General features: G+C 45.5%; 1 long non-coding RNA gene across 1 annotated transcript; it reads right to left on the reverse strand.

The window, feature by feature from the left end:
• Positions 1-646: 646 nt before the first annotated feature.
• On the reverse strand, positions 647-10,626 carry LOC148686751 (uncharacterized). The gene is made up of 2 exons (XR_015947960.1): positions 10,560-10,626; positions 647-1,915 (listed from the first exon to the last, which is right to left on the reverse strand). It is a non-coding gene; the product is annotated as an uncharacterized LOC148686751 (long non-coding RNA).
• Positions 10,627-11,578: the final 952 nt, after the last annotated feature.

Here is an 11,578-nt window from a genome sequence, read left to right on the forward strand (position 1 = left end):
TACTTTGTAGTGGGTAGGGAACAAATTGAAAAAAGAAAAAGAAAAAAAACACATTCCCCCAGGGTACAATCAAAACCAGCACTACCAGTGGCTTGTTTTTAAGGCTCATTGTTTTCCATTGTTGCAAAGTAAAAGGAATGTCCAGAGGCTGCTGAAAGCCCACTAGTTACAGACAAAAGGTCCAGCTAGTTTACAAAGTTGCATGATGGTGTTTTGTTTTGTTTTTCCCTGCCACTTATTTGTCATTGCACACACCACCCAAAACATATTGGGAACTGTAGTTTGATAAAGGTGCTGAGAAGCGTTCATTAGTGAAGTTTCCCACCCCCCTCACAGAACGGGAGATCCTTGATGACATGAAATGACTGTTAAGCCAGTGGTGAGATAAGATATTCACAGATGGTTTATGTCACCCCAATCTCTGAGTTGTGAGATACTCTAGGGGCTCCAAGTGCTTACCCAGGGTTCAGTTTCCTCAGCAGAAAGTCAGTGAAAAAAGCATAATAAAAATCATAGCGACAGACAGCCTGATAGTAAAACAATCATCATAAGAGCAGTCCTCTTCCCCACACTTTCACAGGCCATAGATTATTTAATAGGCCTGGGTAAAGAGGAATGATTTTTGAAATATACTCGGAGTCGAGAGTGAATTTCATGCTCTTTATTCAGCTCGTAGTCATCAAGGAGAAGAAGAGAAGAATGCCCTTTTCCAAAAACCATCTGCTTATATACATTATTTACACAATGGGCTTTGCGTGATTGGCTACTTCAGGGCTACACCTGTGGGCCAATCAGTTTGTGGATTGACTTCTGCCAGCAGCCTGGTTGGCTGCTCCTGCAGGCCAATCAGGTTGCGGAGTCACTTCCACCTGGAGTTGGATTGGGTGGCTCCTGCGGACCAATCAGACTGCTGATTCTGGATCCTATTGTTCTATGATTCAGCTCAGTACATAACAATTTTGCTTGGCGCCTAAAGACATGTAGTGATGGTGCCAGGCAAGCATCTCTGGGGAGAGCATTCCACAATTGGGAGCCAGCACAGAAAAGGCCCATTCTCTTGAAGCCACCCTCCAAACCTTTCTGGAATGGGGGACATAAAGACGGGCTTCAGATGAGAAGCGCAGAGTCCAGATTGGTCCATACAGGGAGCGGTGACCCTTAAGGTCTTGAGATATGTATTATGTGGGTTGAATCTGTGCTGCCCAAGTGCTTGCTTTGAACCCCTGATGCTTTGCAGCAAGTGTGTGTGTGTGTGTGTGTGTGTGTGTGTGTGTGTGATGTCTCACTTTGGCACAATGATCACCCAGTTGCTGGGGGAAAGTCACCATCTGAATAACTGAGACGATCCAAATGGAACACTTTGAAGATTTGAAGAGTGCCATAAATATAACACTGTGATGAATTTTATAGGAGCCTTCTGGGTGGCCGGAAGCACGCTGGTTTAGTCTGCCTGATGCCTGCAGGCCAGATGGGCCCCTTGATGCTTGTGCTAGCTGGTGCCTTTCTTGTGGCATGTTTCCCCTCTACAAACCCGGAGGGCTGAGTTTTTTTCCTTTTGCACTGCCGTCATACTGTTGGGCTATGCCAGCTGCTCTGATCCTTCCAGCTCTCTAGCCTGCTGTTGAGACTCTCCGAGATCTGCAGCGAGGAGGCTGTTTCTCATATCTGGAGGTTTTTCACAACAGAGACCTGCTGTACTGCTGTACAGAGGCCTGTCACTCTGATGCCTAAACATCAAGGGAACACACAATTCTGAATGGCAGTGCAAAAAGACTAGCCGCTCAGGCGATATTCACAAGCTGCAAAACACTCAGAAAAGCAGCTCCGCCGTTGAGAGGAAACTGGCTATGGAAACTTGTTGGATTCAGACAGCGTAGGGGAACGATGGTTCTCAGGCAGAAAAGCTGCAGCTCTCCTGAAATCATGACATGAGAAATGGCATTTGTTAAGAGGCTCATTCTGTGTTAAAACATTTTACACTTGCACATATTAGATAAATGAAGTAAGGTTAAACTTGTTTAACTGGCCTCGGAGTTATCTAGCCTGCTGTGATATTTTACTGTTTTCTATTGTTCATTTATATTTTATAGTGTTTCTTAGGGAGGAACAGCAGGATATGAATTTTAAATAGATAAAGAGAAGAGGTTGGAGGCAGGGTGGGAGGAGAAAGTGATCCCCAATCCCTGAAGTTGCATTATAACTCTGTCCTCTTGGAAGCAGAGGATCTTTGATCTTTGGCAGTGTGTACATTAAAGGTAAAGGTAAAGGGGCCCCTGACCATCAGGTCCAGTCGTGTCCGACTCTGGGGTTGCGGCGCTCATCTCGCTCTATAGGCCAAGGGAGCCGGCGTTTGTCCGCAGACAGCTTCTGGGTCATGTGGCCAGCATGACAAAGCTGCTTCTGGCGAACCAGAGCAGCACACGGAAACGCCGTTTACCTTCCCGCTGTAGCGGTCCCTATTTATCTACTTGCACTTTGACGTGCTTTCAAACTGCTAGGTTGGCAGGAGCTGGGACCGAGCAACAGGAGCTCAACCCGTCGCAGGGATTCGAACCGCCGACCTTCTGATCAGCAAGCCCTAGGCTCAGTGGTTTAATCCACAGCGCCACCTGGGTCCCTAGTGTGTACATTACTTCCTGTTTACTCAGGCTCCATTGCACTTCCAATGCCCATTTCTGAATCAGTCCCAGGAACCAGAGCTATCCTATAATTTCTGGTGAAATGCTGTATTTGACACAGTTTCCCCCAATTCAGCTTCCCCAAGTACCAGCAGCATGTGGTACGCCGGCTGAGACCCCAGCTGCCCACAGACTCTCACCAGAGTGGTGCATGCTCTGGTTATCTCCCGCTTGGACTACTGCAAATGCGCTCTATGTGGGGCTACTTTTGAAGGTGACCCAGAAACTACAACTCATCCAGAATGCAGCAGCTAGACTGGTGACTGGGAGCGGCCGCCGAGACCACATAACACTGGTCCTGAAAAACCTACATTGGCTCCCAATATGTTTCCGAGCACAATTAAAAGTATTGGTGCTGATCTTTAAAGCCCTAAATGGCCTCGGCTCAGTTTACCTGAAGGAGCGCCTCCACCCCCATTGTTTGGCCTGGACCCTGAGGTCCAGCTCTGAAGGCCTCCTGGCAGTTCCCTCGCTGCGAGAAGTCAGGTTACAGGGAACCAGGCAGAGGGCCTTCTCGGTGATGGGGCCCGCCCTGTGGAACGCCCTCCCATCAGATGCCAAGGAAATAAACAACTATCTGACTTTTAGAAGACACCCTGTTTAGGGAAGTTTTTAATGTTTGATGTTTTATCGTATTTTTTATATTCTGTTGGGAGCCGCCCAGAGTGACTGGAGAAACCCAGCCAGATGGGTGGGGTATAAATAATAAATTATTATTGTTATATAAAATTATTATTCAATCCTGATTCAAGTTGCATTGAGTGTGTACATTGGAGAAACCGCCTTTCCCTTCTGGATTTCTGGGAGTGGAGACAGGGTGGGGAAACCAACGAGGCAATTCCATCAGGCAAAGACATCACTGCCCAGTCTCTGTCTTGCCACTAGTATGGGCATTCAGTGGGTGGCTTTAGCGAACACCAACCTCTGCTGATGCATATACAACGATGGGCAAATCAGCTTAAAATACAACCATGGAGGGAATGACCTTGCTGAATTTTAAGTCGGCAATGTGTACCCAAGCTTAGTGAGGTGTATAGTTTGAAACTGATATACGTCAATTTTGTACCACAATTACTGTGCTCTCAGAGTGCATGTTGAAAGGCTGGATATATTCAAAATGCTCTGAGCAATTTCCCCCACCCTCCAATTTGATGGCAATAACTACAGTTACCTTAGCCAAGATACAAAGAACGCTTTCCTTGCCATCAAAATGGTAGAACGAAGCAAGAGAGATTATATTATAGTCAATTTAAATCAGCTGCAGCTGAAATGAATGCAGTCGTCTTTTTCAAAACGTCTGCCCCAATTTTGCTGTTGATTTGTGTTCTCTATCACACGTGTGTTGGAGAAAGGATGGCTTTTGCTGCTGGGTGGGAATCCAATATGCTAGTGCCATCTAGTGCTCAGTCTAAATACCTTGCCAGGCTGAGAAATTAAACCTTTCGTGGGAGCATTATGGGATGTCAATCTGTGGCTTTTCCTTGCACCAAGCAAATATTTTCTAATGTGCTTCCAAATGCCTGTAACAAAATACCACTGCCTAGGAAAAAGATGATTAAAGGAAAACATGCTGACTTGTGATTTTTTTTTTTAAAAAAAAGATCTCAAAAATAAGAGCTTGATACTGTAGTGGGTTTGCAGAAGCCACAAGACAAAGGTTGGAGGAGAGAAATGCCACATCCAGGCAAAATTTGGAAGAAATTCCATGACTGGACCTAGCACTTCTACCTTAAGTTTGCTGTTCTTTTGTGGAAACCTAGTGATAGAATAGGGACCCAGGTGGCGCTGTGGGTTAAACCACTGAGCCTAGGGCTTGCTGATCAGAAGGTCAGCGGTTTGAATCCCTGTGACAGGGTGAGCTCCCGTTGCTTGGTCCCAGCTCCTGCCAACCTAGCAGTTTGAAAGCACGTCAAAATGCAAGTAGATAAATAGGAACCGCTACAGAGGGAAGGTAAACGGTGTTTCCATGTGCTGCTCTGGTTTGCCAGAAGCGGCTTTGTCATGCTGGCCACATGACCTGGAAGCTATACGCCGGCTCCCTCGGCCAATAATGCGAGATGAGCGCGCAACCCCAGAGTCGGTCACGACTGGACCTAATGGTCAGGGGTCCCTTTACCTTTACCTAGGGATAGAATGTCATGAATTGGCAGGATGACAGAGAGGAGGAAGAGGATCTCAGCAAAGGGTGTAGCTGGGACCGGGACACATAGGGGCAAGCAGGGGATGGGGAAGGAAGTACAGGGTGACGGAGGATCGTGAGGGGATGGGGGTCCGTGCACACAGGAACCAGAGCAGCAGGACCCAACACCAGAGCCAGAGGGCCCCCTGTCTCCTCAAACACTGTGGGCTCTGAGCCATAGGGAGCAGCAGGAGGGATGCTCCACAAGGCTGAGGCAGGCAAGGGCCCACAGCCCAGCTCACTATCTGGCCAGGTGGGGCTTCTTAGCTATGGGAGGAGAGGTGTGATTCCTCAGCTGGATTTGGCTCAGAACAGGTGAGGGTCACCTGCCTCATCAAGCCCAGATGCTGCGATCAGTAGAGTAGGCATGCTTTGTTGGATAAACTGCCCACATTGATGGACCTGGGCTTGGATGCTGCTGGACCTCTACAGAATTGCTTCTGGTTTGGTTCTGGACTGTATCCTGCCTGCTGGACTTCAGATTTGGCTACTTGTGTTGATCCTGGGCTGTGTTTCCTAACCTTTGGAGTTTGCTTGTGTGGATTGACCCTCGGACTTGGCATACTGTCTTGCTGCCAGGTAGGCCAGGGGTTCAGGACATAGAATATGGCTGTACTGTGACTATCCCTGCTCCTAAGGCTAGAGTATAGTGGCTACTTCCCATCCCTTCTATCTTTTAAGGCATTCCTTATGCTAGCACCCTTAAACTAGGGTTGCCATACATCTGGAATTTCCTGGAGATATCCGGAATACCGCTGGGCGAAAACTGCTAAAACAAAAAATAGGTCTGGGGAAATCCAGACATGGGGCAACCCATGCCAGCAGTGTCGTTTTTGGCGATTTCCCTTAAAAATAGCCCCAAAACTTCAAAGCAAAGAAGCTCAACAACTTTTCTGTCTGGAATTTTTTGAAATACGGCAACCCTACCTTAAATCCAATGAATAAAAGGGAAGCTGTTATGTACTGAGCTTGGATCCTAGAATAATAGGCAGGTAGGTTTGCAGAATTGGTTTGCAGGAGCCACCCCAATCTGTCTCCAGGAGGAAGTGAATCATCTGGTTTCGCCGCATGTGCTGAAGCGCTCTACTGCACTGCACACATGCACAGAAGTGCTCTACTATGCCGCATGCATGCGTAAAATATGCACCTCTGGTTGTGAAAACCTCGGGATCTGACCAGAGCTCCAGAATGGATCCCATCCGCAACCAGAGGTACCAGTGTATATCCACAATCTAGCTTGGGGGGACGGGACTTCAGTGCCCGGTTCAAGTACGTGTGGCAAAATGCTCTTTGTGACATTTTCCACCAAAGGACATGAAAAATCCATATCCATTTTGCCACTGTCTTGAGAAAACTAAAATACCTCTTTAAATGCAAAGAGTAATATCTATAGTTTGTCATACTCATAGTACAGCAACTGGAATTAGTGGACCAAAGTCCATTAATTTCAATGAGTCTGTGCTGACTATAACGTAAGTGAAGAGACCCCAAGGATTTAAAATTAAGACCTAGCACCTCTGACAATGAATTACAACAATATTACATCCACCACACTGGACACTGCAGCGGGGATTCCTTTGCTATTCAATATGAGTGATTTACAGGCTGCAAAAGCACATTCCTTAATTCCATCGAAGTCCAGTCAATCTGACGCTATTGTTGTTGTATTAAATAGAAACATGGCATGTTCCTGCTCAGCTATTTCATTAAGAGAAATAAGTATATTCTTGCAAGTAGAAATCCCACACCTGGCAAGTTTAATGGGTCTTACTCACATTTAAGTAGGTATAGGATTAGAGCTTAAATCTCTTCCATTGAAATCAATTGGATTTAAAGTACTTACCTTTGACTAGTACATATTATTTTACAGCAATTTATAAGGGAATGCTGAAGCAGTTCCTTTAAAGCTTCTTTCCATATGTATGATTAACTCCAGAGGGCACTGTGGTAATAATTCTGAGACTGGATTCTTTTGATTTTTTTTTTTAAAAAGAATGTTTATGAAGCTGGAAAACAAATTTTTCATCAGAGCTGGTCAAAATGAGAACTGAGGTGGAGGGGAGGAACATATCTGAAAATATAAGTAATATTTCTCTTTGTGCTGTCAGAAGGAAAATATTTCAGGAGCCTTCTTTAAAATGTTCTCATTTAACATAAAAGCTCATGTGGTGGAAAAATTAGAAAATTTTAGGGTTGCCTTTAAAAATAATAATAATCAAATGATCAGATTCATATAGTCGGAACCTTTTTTTACAGTTTGGTTGGCAGAACCAAAATACAAGGGGAAAATAATGGTTTTGACCTGGTTTGAAAAAGGCTACCTTTCCTCACCCCCTCCTTCCATAAAAGTTGTTTTTAAAGTCGCTGGGTTAGAGTCAATCCTGTGATTTTTCATCCTCTCCTGCCGCTTTTACAATGTAGGATCTAAATGAGGCTGTTGCAGCCTTTAACGTCAACCAGCCATTATGAGGTTAATAGCTATGGATAACCGCTAATACCGGGTAATACATGGGTAGGCAAACTAAGGCCCGGGGGCCAGATCTGGCCCAATCGCCTTCTAAATCTGGCCCACGGACAGTCCAGGAATCTCTGTGTTTTTACATGAGTAAAATGCATCCTTTTATTTAAAATGCATCTCTGGGTTATTGGGGGGCCTGCCTGGTGTTTTTACATGAGTAGAATGTGTCCTTTTATTTAGAAAGGCATCTCTGGGTTATTTGTGGGGCATAGGAATTCATTCAGATTTTTTTCAAAATATAGTCCGGCCCCCCACAAAGTCTGAGGGGCAGTGGACCGGCCCCCTGCTGAAAAAGTTTGCTGACCCCTGCTAAGAGGACATTTCTGGTCAAACTCCCATGACTGCTTCAGCAACCGTGGCTCAGGGATGATGAGGGTTGTGCCCTCTAGATGCTACTGGATGACAACCCTGCTGTAAGGCAAACTCTGCAAGGAGCTGGGATGCTTCTATGTCATCAGACTGATCTCTCTTTGAAGGACTTTCTGGTCCAAATCAGGTTGAAAGACAAAGAACTGTGTGAAGGTAGAGCAGGGAGGGTCTTGACTATCAACAGCACCTGGGAAACAGACAGAGCAGAAACACGGGTCCCCTGCTTTCAGTCTTCTTCGCCATAGTCATAGAATTGTAGAGTCGGCAGGGACGACAGGGGTCATCTAGTCCAACCCCCAGCAAAGCAGGAATCTTTCGCCCAGTGTGGGGCTCGAACCCACAAACCTGAAATTGAGAGGCTCATGCTCTACCAAATGAGCTAGCCCAGCCAGATGTATTGTACTGTATTTCTATATAACCTATAGCAGGGGTCAGCAAACTTTTTCAGTAGGGGGCCAGTCCACTGTCGCTCAGAACTTGTGGGGCTGGACCATTTTTTTGGGGGGGGATGAATGAATTCCTATGCCCCACAAATAACCCAGAGATGCATTTTAAATAAAAGGAAACATTCTACTCATGTAAAAAAACACTGATTACTGGCCCAGATTTAGAAAGCGATTGGGCCAGATCCGGCCCCCGAGCCTTAGTTTGCCTACCCATGACCTATAGTAATTATTTCTAAATGTTGGTCTATATGCTTACATTAGCATATGCAAAATTAGCATACTCTCTTTTTTATGATGCAGTGCCTCATATTTTGGTAATTGGTAAGCGACTACCTTACAAGAACCAGGTGCATTAAAGACCGAAATAAATAAATGAAGGTTGCATATTTTTAAGAAAGAATAAGGACAGATATTGATTGCTCTGCTCCCCCACATTACTCAGCCAAGGACTGCACAAGGGGCAACTGTTTTAAACACGGGGTGGGTGGACCTTGCATAAATCATCTCTGAAAATAATCTGAAACAAACAGCTTCTTTTTTAGTACATCTGTTCAGTAAGTACATATTCGTAACAGCCCAGTTCTACCATGTATGCTATGATTTACTGATACATACTGTGGCAGAGTTTGCCATACAACAAGCTTTTGCATACTGTATTTCTCTCTCCCCCCCCCCCACCTTGTATCCTTAGGTGAACTCTGTTTCATGTAGCTGGAGCAGCCTGTACAGTGAGATGGAGCGTTCCTCCCAGTACTGGTGTTGATGCTCAAGGCTGTGTGAACACACTAATGGGAGTACCGGATTGGCTCCTCTGGCACATTCTTGCAGCCTCAACCATGCCAGCCCTCTGCCCAGCCCCACCCAGTGTTGCTGGTGTCAGGAGGGTGGCTTGGTGGCTCTGCCACAACCCAAGGGCCACCACTCTTAGGTGGGCCTCTCAGGATGGGGTCCACTTCTCCTCCTGAGTTGCGATCCTAAGGATTGGGAGGGTTTTCGAAAGGTTCACTGCACGGCATTCCAGTGAGTTGTCAGGACGTGGTAGAATCTTCTTTGGAAGCAGGGGGTAAAATTGGATAGCCACCTGTCAGGGCTGCAGCTGCCTTAAGTAAATGGTATCCGGTCTTAGGCAGTGGTGTAGCAGGGTCAAATTGTTTGGGGCGCAAAATTTCAACACCTGGTGCTCCCTCACTGCAGCTGAGTGCTTCCGTTGCTGGGCTCCGTGGAACACAACTTCTCCATACAAACTAGGAAGCAACCTCTCCAGACAATGGAGTGACTCTTCTCATCTCTGTGGCTGCAATCTCCTGGGTGAAACGGATGCATACTCCGTCTGTTCCCCTCTGCGTGGCCCCGGGTGCTGGGAACCCATGCTACGCCACTGGTCTTAAGGGAGAAAGGCAGAGCTGATCCAGAACATTTTTGCTGCCTGAGGCTGAACAGCAAATATCATTCCCCCGCCCCGCTGCAAGTCAAGGTGCAAAACAGCCAAGATTGTGCAAGTTATTTTGCCTTCTGGGGCATAAAACCCCACAAGTATCTCTCCTTGGGAGTAAATATACTACAACAAAAAAGGAAATAGCTAACAATTAGCTACCCTTCAGGTGACACTAAAATCAGTTGGCTGGCTCACCATACAGATTGATAGACAGGGTCTGAAAATGTCATTATTATCTATTAGTCTACACTTTTGTATTCCTTCCACTTCTGTGGTTAACTTTTCTTCTGCTCTTACTGTTACCGCAATACAAACAATACTGGAGACTTCCCAGCGTCTTAAGCGAAGCGGGTATTCATTGCTCTGTTTTGGACCTGGAGTCGTTTCAGTCTGAAGGAGTGGGAGAAGGCAATTATTGGATGTCACCCTAGAGAATATTACTGTTTCTGCTTGAGCGGCTGGAAAATGGGAATATATGCTGAGGCAGTTTAAATAAGTTATCCAAGATAAGTCTGAAAGTCTGCAGTAGACCTGGGATCAATGCCCAAACTTTCTGATTTTACCACCGCACTTTTATGAATATTTGAACTCTAATCTTACTTCTAAGTGGAAGATTGAAAGCACTCCTCACTCCACCCTCAACATTCACGAGCAAAATAGCACTCATTTTAAATTGTCAGTAGAGAGTCTGCCCAGGCTGATCCGACAAATGGGCACCTGAAACATTTGTTCCAGGTAACAAAATAAAAAAATTCCTTCAGTAGCACCTTAAAGACCAACTAAGTTTTTATTTTGGTATGAGCTTTCATGTGCATGCACACTTTTTCAGATACACTCGAAAGCTCATAACAAAATAAAAACTTAGTTGGTCTTTAAGGTGCTACTGAAGGAATTTTTTTATTTTGTTTCAACTCAGACCAACACGGCTACCTACCTGTAATTTGTTCCAGGTATCAGTTTGGGAGATGTTGCCAGTAGCTAACCAGCAGTTGTTTGTTAAGAGTGAATCTGGAGGTTGCTTGGCAACCCACTTTCATATGCACACACTCCTCAAAAACCGGGGGGGGGGGGGATAAGGAGGCATGGCTGAAGAGTCCAACATATCTAGCTGTGTATGAACAGTGAGAAGACAGAACATTGTGGTGACAAGGAATTGGGAAATAGGCACAGCATCGGACCTTGCAATGGTGAGAAAATGCCATGCATTTTTATCAAAACGTTGGAAACCTCCTTGAAGATTTTGGAAGCACATGGAATGAGTCTCACTGCACATCCTGGCCTTAAAAAAAAAAGAGCAAGTTTTATAATGGGGCTTTAATGACCTGAAGCAGTGAGAGACAAGTGAGGAAGGTGGAAGATGTGTAAATCCACGATTCTCACCTATAATGGCTGTTTTTCCAAGGCTGTCATTCCTCTTTGGAGCCCTCATGTTTACATTCCCCTGCCAAAATATTTCCATGAGCCAGCTCACTTTGGGGAACAGATTGGCCTACACTTCATATTGCACCCCAGCAAAGGGGAAGGAGGGGGGTTGTTTTTGACTCGCCATGTCTGGCTTTGGGTATTTAGGTTAATACCATTAATGTGTGTCACCAAATGCAAGTTATACAAATGGAATTTTTCTGTCAGCTCTTCTGTGTGCACTTCAGGCTCAGCCGCAGCAACCAAGGTTTATATGGATTTAGCTCAAGTAATACTCAAATCTTTAAGGGCTGAAGCCTGTCTAGGTGAGAATATGTGTCTAAAAACAGGGGGGGAGTCTTAAAGTCGTAGAGCTACTATTGAAAGATTATGAAGCAGAACAATATTCCCCCCCCCCCTAACAAGTACCGTTTTCAACTAGCTAGTATTTTATTGGTTTGGCTGGGGGAAGTGGCAGGAGGTGAGATTTGCAACAGGGATCAGCACCTCTGTAGAGAATGTAACATCTAAACCAGGTTCTCTTATACCAGA

The sequence above is a fragment of the Zootoca vivipara genome, chromosome 2, assembly GCF_965207765.1.
Source record: "Zootoca vivipara chromosome 2, rZooViv2.hap1.1, whole genome shotgun sequence".
Lineage (NCBI taxonomy): Eukaryota > Metazoa > Chordata > Lepidosauria > Squamata > Lacertidae > Zootoca > Zootoca vivipara.